The 13,075-nt window shown below is 55.3% G+C and overlaps 5 non-coding genes across 5 annotated transcripts; 2 read left to right on the top strand and 3 right to left on the bottom strand.

Annotated features, from left to right (window-relative positions):
• Window positions 1-652: 652 nt before the first annotated feature.
• TRNAK-CUU (transfer RNA lysine (anticodon CUU)) lies at window positions 653-725 on the bottom strand. Its single transcript has one exon. It is a non-coding gene; the product is annotated as a tRNA-Lys (tRNA).
• A 4,971-nt stretch (window positions 726-5,696) lies between these two features.
• On the bottom strand, window positions 5,697-5,769 carry TRNAK-CUU (transfer RNA lysine (anticodon CUU)). Its single transcript has one exon. It is a non-coding gene; the product is annotated as a tRNA-Lys (tRNA).
• A 220-nt stretch (window positions 5,770-5,989) lies between these two features.
• On the top strand, window positions 5,990-6,061 carry TRNAP-AGG (transfer RNA proline (anticodon AGG)). Its single transcript has one exon. It is a non-coding gene; the product is annotated as a tRNA-Pro (tRNA).
• A 2,982-nt stretch (window positions 6,062-9,043) lies between these two features.
• On the top strand, window positions 9,044-9,116 carry TRNAK-CUU (transfer RNA lysine (anticodon CUU)). The gene has a single exon. It is a non-coding gene; the product is annotated as a tRNA-Lys (tRNA).
• Window positions 9,117-12,272: 3,156 nt separating this feature from the next.
• Window positions 12,273-12,344, bottom strand: TRNAP-UGG (transfer RNA proline (anticodon UGG)). The gene has a single exon. It is a non-coding gene; the product is annotated as a tRNA-Pro (tRNA).
• Window positions 12,345-13,075: the final 731 nt, after the last annotated feature.

Raw genomic sequence — 13,075 nt, 5'->3', positions numbered from 1 at the left:
AAACCAGAGCCCCACCCTTGGTCCTAGCTGGGAAAGACTGCGTTGGGGGCTGGCAGGCTGTCCTCGGTCTGTGACTGAAACTCAAGGTAATTTTCACAGGATTGAATTCCTTGCACTTGGGAGGGGGCTGGGGAGAGGGGAGCCTTCAGCCCCTGCATCTCCAGTGAACTCAGAAGCCCAGGATCAGGAGAATGTCACCCCTTTATATTTAATTTACATCTGCACCCACTCTGGGAAGGTCCAAGGAGTCAGATCCAAGACCCGTCCACCCCAGGGGTCCAGGCAACTGGGCAGTCCTCGTCTCTTCAAAATAGTTAGGAAACATGCTCACCCGTGGGTTGGGGTAGGAGGGCATCTGAGTGTGGCATGTGAGAAGCCTGAATTGCAGGAATGACTCCCCAGAGCTATGCTATTCCTGCTGTGCCTCCAGGGAGGAAAAACACACCAAAACCTCATAATGCAAATGCAACTCAGGTCCACAATCTGTGTGGAAAGGACTAGGCTTAGACCTTTCCTGAGCAACTCTAGTGTCTCACCTTCTCCCTGCATGAGGCTGTGAGTCTTCCAGAAGTTGCGGGTCCAGCCCAGGGGTGTGGTCTTTGGGTGCAACTGAAACCATTAATCCTATTCACCGAGGCTTGTAAAAGCTTCACGCCCAGCGTGGGGTTCGAACCCACGACCCTGAGATTAAGAGTCTCATGCTCTACCGACTGAGCTAGCCGGGCACACCAGCCCTACCCCCCAGGGAAGGGAAGGGGAAGCGGTGGGGGGCAAGAGACCCCCCCCCCCCACCACGACCAGTACTGTCTCCAACATGATTCCTTTGCCTGAAACTGAGAACCGGGCAGCCCCGGTGGCGCAGCGGTTTGGCGTCGCCTGCAGCCCAGGGTGTGATCCTCTTAGACCTGGGATCGAGTCCCACTTCGGGCTCCCTGAGTGGAGCCTGCTTCTCCCTCTGCCTGTGTCTCTGCCTCTCTCTCTGTGTCTATGGATAAATAAATAAAATCTTAAAAAAAAAAAAAAAAAAAGAAAGAAAGAAACTGAGAACCTCAGGATTGGAAGCAGCAAGGCGGGGTGGGGGGGACGACCGCCTGGTCCGAAATTCATGGGGAGAAAGGGAGGCACACTGACCCAGAGGGTCAGAAAGAAGGAGGCCCAGGGGCCCCGCAGCACTGGGCAGCAGCTTCCTGGGTGGCCCCGAGGCCCGGAGACTCCACCGTCCCTGGGCCGGGATCCAGCAGAGGCCGGCGGTGCTTAAGCGCCCTCTTCCCTCCCAGCTCCGGGGTGGGAACCCAGGCGGCCCCCTCCCTGGCGCCCCTCTCCTCCCGTGGCACACAGCAGGCGAGCGCCCTCTTGCAGCCTGGGAAGACAGGGGCACGGGGGTCAAGGTCCTGGCGAGGCCAACGCGGTGCCTTCTGCGTGGCCCCAGAGCTCTCGCCCACACCCGAGGAGTCTCACTTTCAAACCCCCAGTCTCCTCCCCCGGTCCCCCCCCCCCACACCTTGGGGCGGCAGCAGGGCGTGAAGCGGGAGACCCAGAGGACCCCCTAGCGCCCCAGGGGACTGCAGAAGGTCAGGTCAGGGCCACCCTCTTCCTTTCTGGTTGGTTTCCAGAAGGACCACCTGCCCACGAGGGCGGCGCCTGGAGGCCCCCACGGATGGCACCGCCGGCGAGGGGTGCCGGCCAGTGCCCAGCGCCGGGACAGACACTGCGACTTCAGGGGACCCAGAGCCACACGGTGGCTTTGGGGACAGAGCCCAGAGGAGGACGGGCTTGGCCAAGGACAGGAGGCCCGGAACTGCCCCGGATCCCCGTCCCTCTCCCCTCTGTTAGCAGAAGAGATACGCCTGGGCTGGTGGGGGGTGCTGGTGAGTGGGGAGGGCAGGCTGCCCTAGTCTCGACTTTGAGGCCCCTGGGGAGCTCCCACGTGGTCCTGAGGGTGCCCCCAGCTCCGTGGCCCAAGTTCCTGAGCCTGGTGACAGGCGCTCTGGGGGAAGCTGACCCCTGGGACTCTGGGACCGGCAGTGTGGAACTTCACCCTTGGTGGTGGTGGGGGGGGGGTAAGTGAGCAGAGTCCTCCCGCCTTGGGATGGGCATCTGGGACACTGCTGCCCCTGAGTGAGGGGGAGGCAAGTGGACAGAATCAAGAGCACAGGTATAGTCAGTTTGGCTTGTTGGTCTAGGGATATGATTCTCACTTTGGGAGTGAGAGGTCCCAGGTTCAAATCCCAGATGAGCCCTCTCTCTAATACTTTTTCTTCTCCGGGTAGCTTGTTACCTGCAAAGGGGACCAAGGTCCACCCAAGGCCAGGTAGGAACTAGGACCCAGAGACTCATGGTTATCCCTGACAGTGAGTAAAAGACCTTCCAGTCTGCAGAGCTGGCCTGGACCTTCACTTTGTCCTCTGCTTAGACTGTCCCAGCGTCTCTGACTCCCCATCCCTACCGTCATCCCTGCCCTCTGGCATGGGGCATGGGGCATGGGGCAAGGGATGGAGCAAAGACTGATGGTATGTCTGCTTTCCCAGTGTTCTGGGGTGGAGGGAAGCTGCAGGGCACAGGGTGCCCAGCCCTAGGAGCATCTCCAGGGGTCTTAAAACAAGTTCCAGAGTTGGCATCCCCAACTCCAGATATGAGGGCATACTCCTCCCTGGCCAAGCCTGTCTCACCCACGAGGGGATATCAAGTCCATATGCCAGATGGGTGAGGGAAATAAGTTAGAGCCACCAAAGACCACCAACCAAAGGGACTTTTTTTTTGGCCTAAGCATTTTTTTAAAAAGACCTTATTTAGGGCAGCCCCGGTGGCACAGTGGTTTAGCGCCGCCTGCAGCCCGGGGTGTGATCCTGGAGACCCAGGATCGAGTCCCACATCGGGCTTCCTGCATGGAGCCTGCTTCTCCCTCTGCCTGCTTCTCTCTCTCTCTCTCTCTCTCTCTCTCTCATGTGTCTCATGAATAAATAAATAAATCTTTAAGAAAAAAAAAGACTTTATTTATGGGCAGCTCGGGTGGCGGTTTAGCGTCACCTTTGGCCCAGGGTGTGATCCTGGAGACCTGGGATCAAGTCCCGTGTTGGGCTCCTGGCATGGAGCCTGCTTCTCCCTCTGCCTGTGTCTCTGCCTCTCTCTCTCTCTGTGTCTCTCATGAATAAATAAATAAATAAAATATATAAAGACTTTATTTATTCATGAGAGAGAGAGAAAGAGAGAGAGAGAATGACAGGCAGAGGGAGAAGCAGGCTCCTCGCAGGGAGCCTGACGCGGGACTCAATTCCGGGACCCCAGGATCACGCCCTGAACCAAAGGCAGACACTCATCCAGGCATCCTGGATGTTTTTCTTGTTTTAGATGTGAGAGGTCCTGAATTCAATCCTAAGAGGCCTCTTTTGCTGAAGTAGGCAGTGTGGGGCCTAGCCGTGGTGTCTTTTCAGATCACGAGGGAGGGATACCTCCAGCAGGCCTGGGATCTTGACACCTCAGATTGGGGAAGGCTAAAAGGTTGGCCTGGGTCAAGGTGTTACTCAGACATTGACAGGATCCTCAGGTGAGACTGGGCTCAGGGTGCAGCCACTTCCAAAACAATCACCTCCAAACCTCTGCCCAAGGAACCACCAGCATGAGCTCACTGTGATGCCAGCTACTTCTGTTCCTAAAGCACTCAACCTCTATACTCAAGGTGATGCTTTTGGCTTTGTTCTGTGGTTTCCAATCTGTGTCTGGAGGCACCTTTAGAGTATTTTAAAATTCCCAGGGATATTTTAAAGTTTCGAGAGAAACAGCAATACTCAGTATCCATCAGACACCATATTCTGTGAACTACTAGCTCAAGGCAGTTGGATTTCAATGTCTGACGATTGCTATGTTTTTGCAAACCTGGGTTTTTCCGCAGTATCCGTGCAAGCAGTGCAAAAAAATCAATGTGAAATAGGAACCGACAATAGCACTATGCAAACTGATTCTAAGGCTGGAGAGGCAGTACAGGCCCTACCTGGGCACATATCCCAGTAAAATATAATTGTTATTTAGAAAGAATGTTGGGGTGCCTGGCTGGCTCAATCAATAGAGCATCTGACTCTTGATCCTGGAGTTGTGAGTTTGAGCCCCACATTGGATGCAGAGATTACTTAAGCAAAAATTTTTTAAATTAAAAAGAATATAAAATTACCTTTTTTCCCTGAAAAAAAATTTAATATACAGGGTTGAATGGTGTTCTCCTAATTCATGGCCACTCAGAACCTCAGAAGGGTGTTTTTTTTTTAAATTTTTAAATTTATTTATTCATGAGAGACACAGAGAGGGGCAGAGACATGGGCAGAGGGAGAAGCAGGCTCCCTGCTGGGGAGGGGGAGCCTGATGCTGGACTCAATCCCAAGACCCTGGGATCATGACCTGAGCCAAAGGCAGATGCTCAACCACAGAGCCACCGGCCGTGGAGCCAAAGGCCCCAGAAGGTAGGGTCTTTGCACGCAGAATTAGTGAAAGTGAGGTCATCCTCAAACAAGGTGGGCCCCACCCTAATAGTTGGTGTCTTTATAAAAAGATTATGTGATTATGTGAAACACAGAGGCTGATGGAAGGAAGAAACCTATATGGGACTGGAGTGATGGGTCCTTAAGCTAAAGATGGCCCTGGCCACCGGAAGCTGGAAGAGGCAAGGAAGGGTTCTTCCCTAGAGCCTTTAGACAGAGTAGAAAAGGTGGCCAGCTGGCACCTTGACTTTAGACTTTGGTTTCCAGAAGTGTGAGAAAATATATTTATGTTGGTTTTAAGTCACTCAGATTGGGGTCACTTGCTATGGCAGCCATGTAGAACTACAGAGGTACTGAGTCAGCAAGACTTTTTTTCCAAAAAGTGACTGCATTGTATGGACCTACCTAGTAAACCAAGCTTTCTTTTATGCTAAGAACATAAGGAAAGATTCCTGAGACTAAAGGTGCCCCCAAGGGAGAAGAAGAAGGGGCCTTCTGACAGGAGGGGACCGGGTCCTCCAGCTGGGGACCTGGAGTTCCAGGGGCCCAGGGGAGGGGCGAATCAGCCTGCGGTGTCTCTTCTAGAGGAGCCTCGGTTCCCACCAACACAGAGAGAAAACCCAGTCCTGTCGAACACTGAGCCGGGACTCTAACAGTATAAACCATTGCAAAAGAACAGAAAATCATCTGATGGGAAACCTATACCCTTCTTCTCCCTCTCCTCCAAAATGGAAAACAAAACTCCTTGCCTCCATTTCCCTTTCACCCAGGAGAGTGGAGCCAAGTTGAGACGCCATCCAAATGCAAGGCCACTGACCTCCAGGCTGGGGTGGGGGTTGGGGGGAATTCTGAGCAGTCCCTCCTCAGGCACAGGGTGGGGATGGGGGGCTCTGCTTGGGAGCCTCCTCCTGGGAGCCCCATCCAGGACCTGGAGAGTGGAGCACCCTCCCATCACCCCCAACACACGCACACTTCAAGCTCTGGGACTGAACCTGTTCCCCAGTCAGACGTGGGGGCGCAGTGACTAATCTACAAGATGATAGTCTTCTCCCGCCAAACTGGGGGACCCAAATATTTACATTGCTTCACTCAACCACTCAGAAGGTGCGATGCAGAAGTCCCCCTGGAAGCATCTGCCACTGGACTAGATTGTGAAAAGCCTCTGGAAATGATAATACTTCCCTTGCATTCCGATATCTTAAGGCCTCTTTATCCATCAAAACCACACGCCCAACGTGGGGCTCGAACCCACGACCCTGAGATTAAGAGTCTCATGCTCTACCGACTGAGCTAGCCAGGCGAAGACGAGAAGTGTCCCTACCTCCCTGGTACTCTAAGTATCAAAGGCAAGTGCTGCAAAGAGCCGAGGTTGCAACCTGCCTCAGGGCGGGTGACGCAGGCCTAACTGCCTCCGGCGCCAGGGCAGTGGGAGGCAGCGCACCAGGGCGTGGGAACGCGAGGCGGTTAACCCGGACCAGTAGAGAACTAGAAATAAGTTCGGGTAGACTCTCCCCGAGGGCGGCTCGTTGGTCTAGGGGTATGATTCTCGCTTAGGGTGCGAGAGGTCCCGGGTTCAAATCCCGGACGAGCCCTAGCTTTTTCCTTCCTCGCAAACTCTCCTGGGGCCCCGTGCAAGTTCGGGAACCAGCCCAGGGCCTCCTGCAGGAACCAAATCGGCCGGATGTGCCACTGCCTGCTCAGCCCGCTACCCCGCTTGGAAGGGCCAGAGTTCGGCCCGAGTTTCTGAATCGCTGAGGCCCGGATTTGAGCTCCACGTTGAGTTGAGGGAGCCGAGGCCTGCAGAGAGACCTCCAGGAGCAGCCGGATCACAGCCGACCGCACAGCCGGAGCCCGGGCCCCCCCGCCCCGCGCACCCCCTGCAGCCCCTGCGCTCCCAGGTGGTTTTCCCCGCCTGGCCCCAGGGGGGCGCTGAGCCGGTCCGGCGGGGCTCGGCCCGCGACCCTCTCCCTCTTCCGCGGGAGTGGCGGGGGGCCCAGGCCGGGGAGACCCCCTGCTACAATCCCTGGCGAGCCAGACTCTGGCTGCCTCCTGTGGGCATGACCAGGGCGGATTCAGGGAGCCCCCGGGACACCCAACACACACCCCCTTCCCCGCCGTCACCCTGCAGAAGGGGACAAGTCAGGCCGCGGGGCAGGGCCAACTCGAAATGGACACTTTGACTTTAACCCCAGGTTGTCACCTCCCCTTGCCCCTCCTGTGACCTGAACGAACAAAAACTGCTGGTCCATTTCAGCCTGTGGCCCAGTGGCCAGCTCACACCGGGTCGCTCTGCTTTAATGTCTAATGTCGCCCCAACCTTCTCCTTGTCGATGGGGTGCCCCACTTCCCCCCAGTCAGGGGTGACAGCAGAGGCCTGATGGGGAGCCTGAACTCAAATTCCTGCCCAGCAAACAGGAGGCCCCACCTTGTGTGATCTGCTCCTGACCCCCTCCAAACGGAAAGGAGAGTCCTCTTCTCCCCCCACAGGGGGGGCACTGTCAAGAGTCCTCTAAGTCAGAATCGGTAAATAAGAGCCAGAGTTTCAAAGCATAAAACCGAAAATGTCCAAGATGCAACTGAAAATCACTGGTCATAGTAAGAACCAGGAAAATCTCAACTTGAAGGAGGAAAGGTGATTGAAAGACAAAGATTCTGGAGCTGTCTGAAAAGGAGGGGACAGGTGGGAAAGCCACTGTCCTAAAAATGTTTGAAAGAGCTTTAAAGAACCTGCTGGAAACAAACATAAAAGTTGAAAGTCTCAGAGATATAGAAGATATAAAGAGAAACCACATGGAAAACTTAGAGCTGAGGAATGCAAGAACTGAAATGGAAAGCCTAATGGCTGGACGACAAACATGTGGACGGAAGGGAAGAAAAAATCAGTGAATGTGAAGGTAGAACGACAAAAATGACCCAACCTGAAAGAAATGGAAAATAGACTTGGGAGGAAAGGAAGGAAGAGAAAGAGAAGGGAAGGAGGGAAGGAGGAAAGGAAGGAAGGAAGGTGCCTCAAGGATTTGTGGGACTTTAATAAAATATCTAATGTCGGAAAAAAAAACAATTTTTTAAAAAATCTAATGTAGGAGTCGCTAGAGACCCAAAAGGACAGGTCTAAATGTATTGGAAGAAATAGTAGTAGAAATTTATTTGTATATTTTTAATGATTATTCTTAAGTAGCCTCCATGCCCAACACAGGGCTTAAACTTAAATCCTGAGATCCAGAGTCACATGCTCTACTGACAGAGCCAACCAGGTACCCCTGTTTAAATATTTTTTAAATACAGACTTTATTTTCAATAAGAAAGTTTTTTAAAAACATTTTATTTATTTATTCATGAGAGACACAGAGAAGCAGGCTCCATGCGGGGAGCCTGATGTGGGACTCCATCCCGGATCAAGGATCATGCCCTGAGCTAAAGGCAGACGCTCACCTGCTGAGCCACAGAGACGTCCTCAGACTTCATTTTTTAGAGCAATTTTAGGTTCACAGCGACACTAAGCAGACACTGAGTTCTCAAAATCTGTCTGCCCCCACACATGCACAGCCTGCTTCATCTCTGTGCATTTTTAAAACCCACCTTCCTCCACTTTTTAAATTTTAAAGCACATATAATATTGCCTCGCTTGTAAAAGTTTTGCACTTTTGCGGGGTGTGGGGAGGGTGGGGGCAAATATCTCTACCAATGCAGTCCTTTTGTTTTAAAATACCCCCAGGGGAAAAAATAAAAATAAATAAAATACCCCCAGGGCCATGCACACACCCCTGGGCTGTGTCCAGATTCCCTGCGACCTCCTCACTCCTCCCTGCATCTGTATTCAGGAGGGGCCGGCGCCCACCCGGCAGTCAGTGGAGTCTGAAATTTCAGTGGATCCTGAGCAGATTCACTGAGGCCAACCATCCCCAGAGTTCGGGGTAGGGGAGGGCGGCGATCTGCTGGGTCCTGCCTGTTTACCTGAGGTTCCTCCTTGTTCTAGAGAGCCAGGCCAGGACCAGGGGTGCAGTGGGGGCTGCTCCAACCCAAAGCCACCTGCATGGAGCCTGCTTCTCCCCCTGCCTGTGTCTCTGCCTCTCCCTGTGAGTCTCTCATTAATAAATAAATAAAATATTTAAAAAAAATAAAATCATAAATAAAAACAAATTGATTTTAGATAATTCCAAGGAAGTGTATTGGAGTTTTCATGCGACCAAGTGGAATCTGGTGGGTCCAACAATGATTATAAGTACACAGGTTTGCTTGATTACGTAAGGGAGGATGGGTCCCTCTGCACTTCGCCATCCCCATGTTGCACGTCCTGGGTGGTGGGGCAGCTGGCCCGGATCCGCTCTGGTCCTGTCCGCCCTGCAGTGTCCCCGGCGGCCGCGGAGCCCATCTGTCTGTGGGTCAGGGTGACACCTCCGCCTCCACCCGTTGGGGCCCCGCTTCCCACTGAGCAGTTCCGACAGGCAGGGTGCTGGGAGGGAACTCCAGAGGTGGTCACGGCCCCACTGTCCCCAGAACCTGATCTGCCCAGCCATTTGGTTGCGGAAGCCAATCAAATTCTGAGACTCAGCTGCCAGAGCTTGGCTGCATCTGCCTGGCTAGCTCAGTCGGTAGAGCATGAGACTCTTAATCTCAGGGTCGTGGGTTTGAGCCCCATGATGGGCATCTTTTAAACCAGGAACCACTCAAACCTCTGGGACGTCTGAGCAATTCCTGGCATGTTTGGTTTAGGCACAACCTCTTAAACTCAGCAACAGCGCAGGAGGTGGGGAGGAGCAGCCTGTCACCCCATACTACCACCTTGCCAAAGCCACCAGAGGCGATGAATGACATCCCCCCCTTACACTGGGTTCTCCAGCCTCCGTATTCCTCAACTTCCTCTTTGAGCTAAGTAACCTTAGAAAAGGATCTGGACCTAGCTATGTGAGAAAAGCCACCCACCCCAGTCTTCTCTTGGGTTCAGTCAAGGGAAGGAGCCGCTCCTATTATCTCACAGACAAAGGACATCACTGCAGGATCCCACATGCACAGTCGTGAAAAGCTCAACTTTTACTAAATTGTCCCTTTGGGGGTGAGGGTGCACCTGGGATTCCAGGGCATGATCATCACTCAATGGGAGGACGCCCCTCAGGACAGAGGGCACCAGACCACTATGAGTAGGTGAGGGTGACAACCCGGGTGGGCGTGACCGCGTGTCCTGGGGACTGCAACACCACCACTGCCAAACGCTCTCAAAAGGAGGGTTTGTCTAGGATTTGACCCTGAGACCTCCTGCACCCTAATCCAAAATCATACCCCTAGACCCCTAGACCATCAAGCCATCCCTCTTGGCTCTGGCCTCCCTGGTTGGGGCCCGTCCCCTTTCCTGGGAGCGTTGGGGAAGGATTTGATTCAGGTGTCTATGGACAAGAGGAGAATGGTGAGAGGGGATGGTCAGCATTGCCACACACTAACACCCCAAGTCAGCAAGTCCGCAGTCCGGATTTTGGGGTGGCTGCTCTGCTGCTCTTCTCTCGCCTGTGGAAAACTGAGACCATCAGCTTGCGAAAGCTCCCCCAGGTCCTCCTTCTGTCATCAGGTTAAGGGCTGGGCTGTGGAATGAAGCTGAGAACAGGGTTTGGACACCCCCACACACACACTGCCCAGGACAAGATCATACTCTCTCCCATAGGACCCCACCCCTCCCGAGCCATACACTGGAGGGACCCACTGCTCTGACCTGAGTGTCACCCCATTTCTGCTGAGGAATCTGCCTCCTGGACTCCAAGATGCACCTCCCAGCACAGGCACAGTCAGAAGGGACCCTAAGGGATGGTGGCCGTTTAAATGTGAAAAAGGACATTTAAAAATTTGGGTAGTGGGCAGCCCCGGTGGCCCAGCAGTTTAGCTCCGCCTTCTGCCGGGGTCGTGATCCTGGAGACCTGGGATGGAGTCCCACGTCAGGCTCCATGCGTGAAGCCTGCTTCTCTCTCTGCCTGTGTCTCTGCCTCTCTGTCTCTCTATGAATAAATAAATAAAATCTAAATAAAAAAATAAGAATTTGGGTAGCCCTCAAGGGAGACACCCTGCCTTGCCACTGTCCATCACTGGGGTCAAGGTGCCTCCTTGTCCACTGAGCACACCTGGCCTTGGGGTCCATACCTGATCCAGCCCCTGGGGTTCAGCTGGGATCTGGGTCTGTTGCAGTCGGTCGGCCGGGCCCCCTGCTCAGCGGAGTCTGCTTCTCCCTCTGCCTCTGCTCCTCTCCCTGCTCACTCTCTCTCTCCCTTTAAAATAAATCAATAAAAAATTAAAGATTTATTTATTTATTCATGATAGAGAGAGAGAGAGAGAGGCAGAGACACAGGCAGAGGGAGAAGCAGGCTCCATGCAGGGACTCGTTCCTGGGACTCAATCCCGGGACTCCAGGATCTCCCCTGCGGCCAAAGGCAGGGGCTAAACCGCTGAGCCACCCAGGGATCCCCAAAATCAATAAAATCTTAAAAAAAAAAAAAAGCGAAATCCAGCGCTGGGTGTCCAGATTGGGGCAGACCCTGAAGGAGAGATGTTATTAATTCAGAAAAGGATTTTGGAGAGGAACTAACCTGCTGGTGGAAGCGGAAGTGGTTCCCTTTTAAGGGATGAGAGTCTTAAAACGTTTTCATCACAGGAGAAGAAGGTGCTGGCCAGGGAGCTTAATTACCTCAATTGCCTCTCACCGCTCCCCCCCCCACACACACATCCCAGTGGGCCCCAGGTCCTGCGCAGACCTGCTCCCCTCAGAGACTCCAGAATCAGGAGGCATCAAAGGGGCACCCAGCATCACCACCCTGGGGCTTAAGTGAGGAAACCAGGGGCTGTTTAGGTGAGAAAGGAGGCCCACCTGTCTGCACCTGTGCCATAACCCCCAGGCCAGGCTTCACTCTGGGACTGAGATAAGGAAGCTCTTCCGGGACTACAGGCCCCTGAAATTTCCACCAAAGCCTCCAGCCCTGCCTGTATTAGCCTTTTATTTTCTATACTCTGATACTTTGAAAATGGGGCCTTGCTGACGCTGGAGAGATTTTCCCTCCCAGGGTTGCCCAATTCCTAGAGACAGCAGATCCTCCTAAACGGGGCATTTTTAAATGAAAACCAAACATTGCGGAGTCCACAGCCCCCAACCACCTCTCAGGTGGGCGTCACTATCCACCTGCCAGGGTCACCCCCAGGCCAGGAAACACAAGCAGTAGGTCCCGGAGGCACTGAAGTCGTTCAGACGGGCAGGTCCCAACTTGCTCGCTCAGCCTCACCTGTCGCTCCCCTGAAACCGCAAGAAAAGCTCTCCCCCACATTTTCTGTGAACTTCCTCGGCTTCCGTCGCAATACCAGGTGCCTCCCCTGTGCCCCGCCCACCTCGCACCCCGCACCCCCACCCCGGGGGCCAGGCGCACCCTTCTGCTTCGGAGCTGTAACAAACCATCCTCTCCACGGCTGCTGGGCTCCCCACACCCGAAGAGCATAAAACCTCCCAAAACACTGCCCCCCCCGCCCCCGTGGCTGGGGCACCTGTGGGACCCCGACTCTAGGCCTGGCCCCTCCCCATGCTGAATTTCCACTGTGGTTTCCTTCCTTGTCTGTGGGAGGCCCTTCCGGTAGCCCCGCGTTTGCAAGCATGACCTTTCACACCCCAAAGCAAAAACAAACCACAAACAAACAAAAACGCCCAGAAGTTGGGGCGCCCCCTGACGCTGGCTTACCTGGTGGTCGCCCGCACCCACACGGGCCAGGTCTCCTGCTCTGGGGGCAGACCCACGTGTGGGGGACCAAGTTTGCTCCGGTCCCGGACCTCCCCAAAAAAGTGGGCTCGTCCGGGATTTGAACCCGGGACCTCTCGCACCCAAAGCGAGAATCATACCCCTAGACCAACGAGCCGCCCCGGTGCTGCTTGGGGACGGGTGTCGGTGGAGACCTGTGCCCCCGGTTCCGCGCTCCGCTCCCGGAGCCCTGGCCTCCCGATCCCTCGGGAAGTGTGTGGGGGGGGGGGGGGGGTGGAGGAGGGTGTAGGGGTGCGCAGCGCAGCCGGGACCTGCAGGGAGGGAGAGCGGCGGCCGGCGGGCCGAGGCCCTCACAGCGCCCCGCGCCCCCAGATGAGAGGCCCTCCCGCGGGGGGAGCCTGGTGGCCCGGGTGACACGGGGGTGTCTCATGGTCGATCCCACGCAACGTGGGACCCAACTCCCAGGACCCTGAGAGGAGGCTCTGCTGTCTCCCCCGCGGCCAGAGCGGCCCAGCCCCCCTCATCTCGCGGAAGGACCCCGGGGCTCCCGTCCTCGATCGGGCCCCCCTGACCTGGGCTTGGCCCTCCAAGTCCCTCGCCACGGTGGCACCCCGATGCAGGGGTCAGAACTGGGGTCGGGGCTCGCTTCTGCCCAAACGCTCCCAGCTCTCCCTCTGGCGCTAAGCGGGGGCCCCGCCCCGCGCGGAGGAGGGTCCCCCTGGCGTGGTCCCGCGCCCGGGCCCCGGCATCCTCCCGGTTTGCGTCTCGTCCCCTCGGAAGGGAGGGGTGCTCCGGGCGCGGAAGCCGCCCGTCTCCCCTACGCGACGCCGCTCGCGTGCCTCTAGGCCACCTCCAGGCCGACGGGACGGGGCGGGGCGGCAAACAGTG

Source organism: Canis lupus, chromosome 8, assembly GCF_048164855.1.
Source record: "Canis lupus baileyi chromosome 8, mCanLup2.hap1, whole genome shotgun sequence".
NCBI lineage: Eukaryota > Metazoa > Chordata > Mammalia > Carnivora > Canidae > Canis > Canis lupus.
This window is presented reverse-complemented; position numbering and strand designations above follow the sequence as displayed.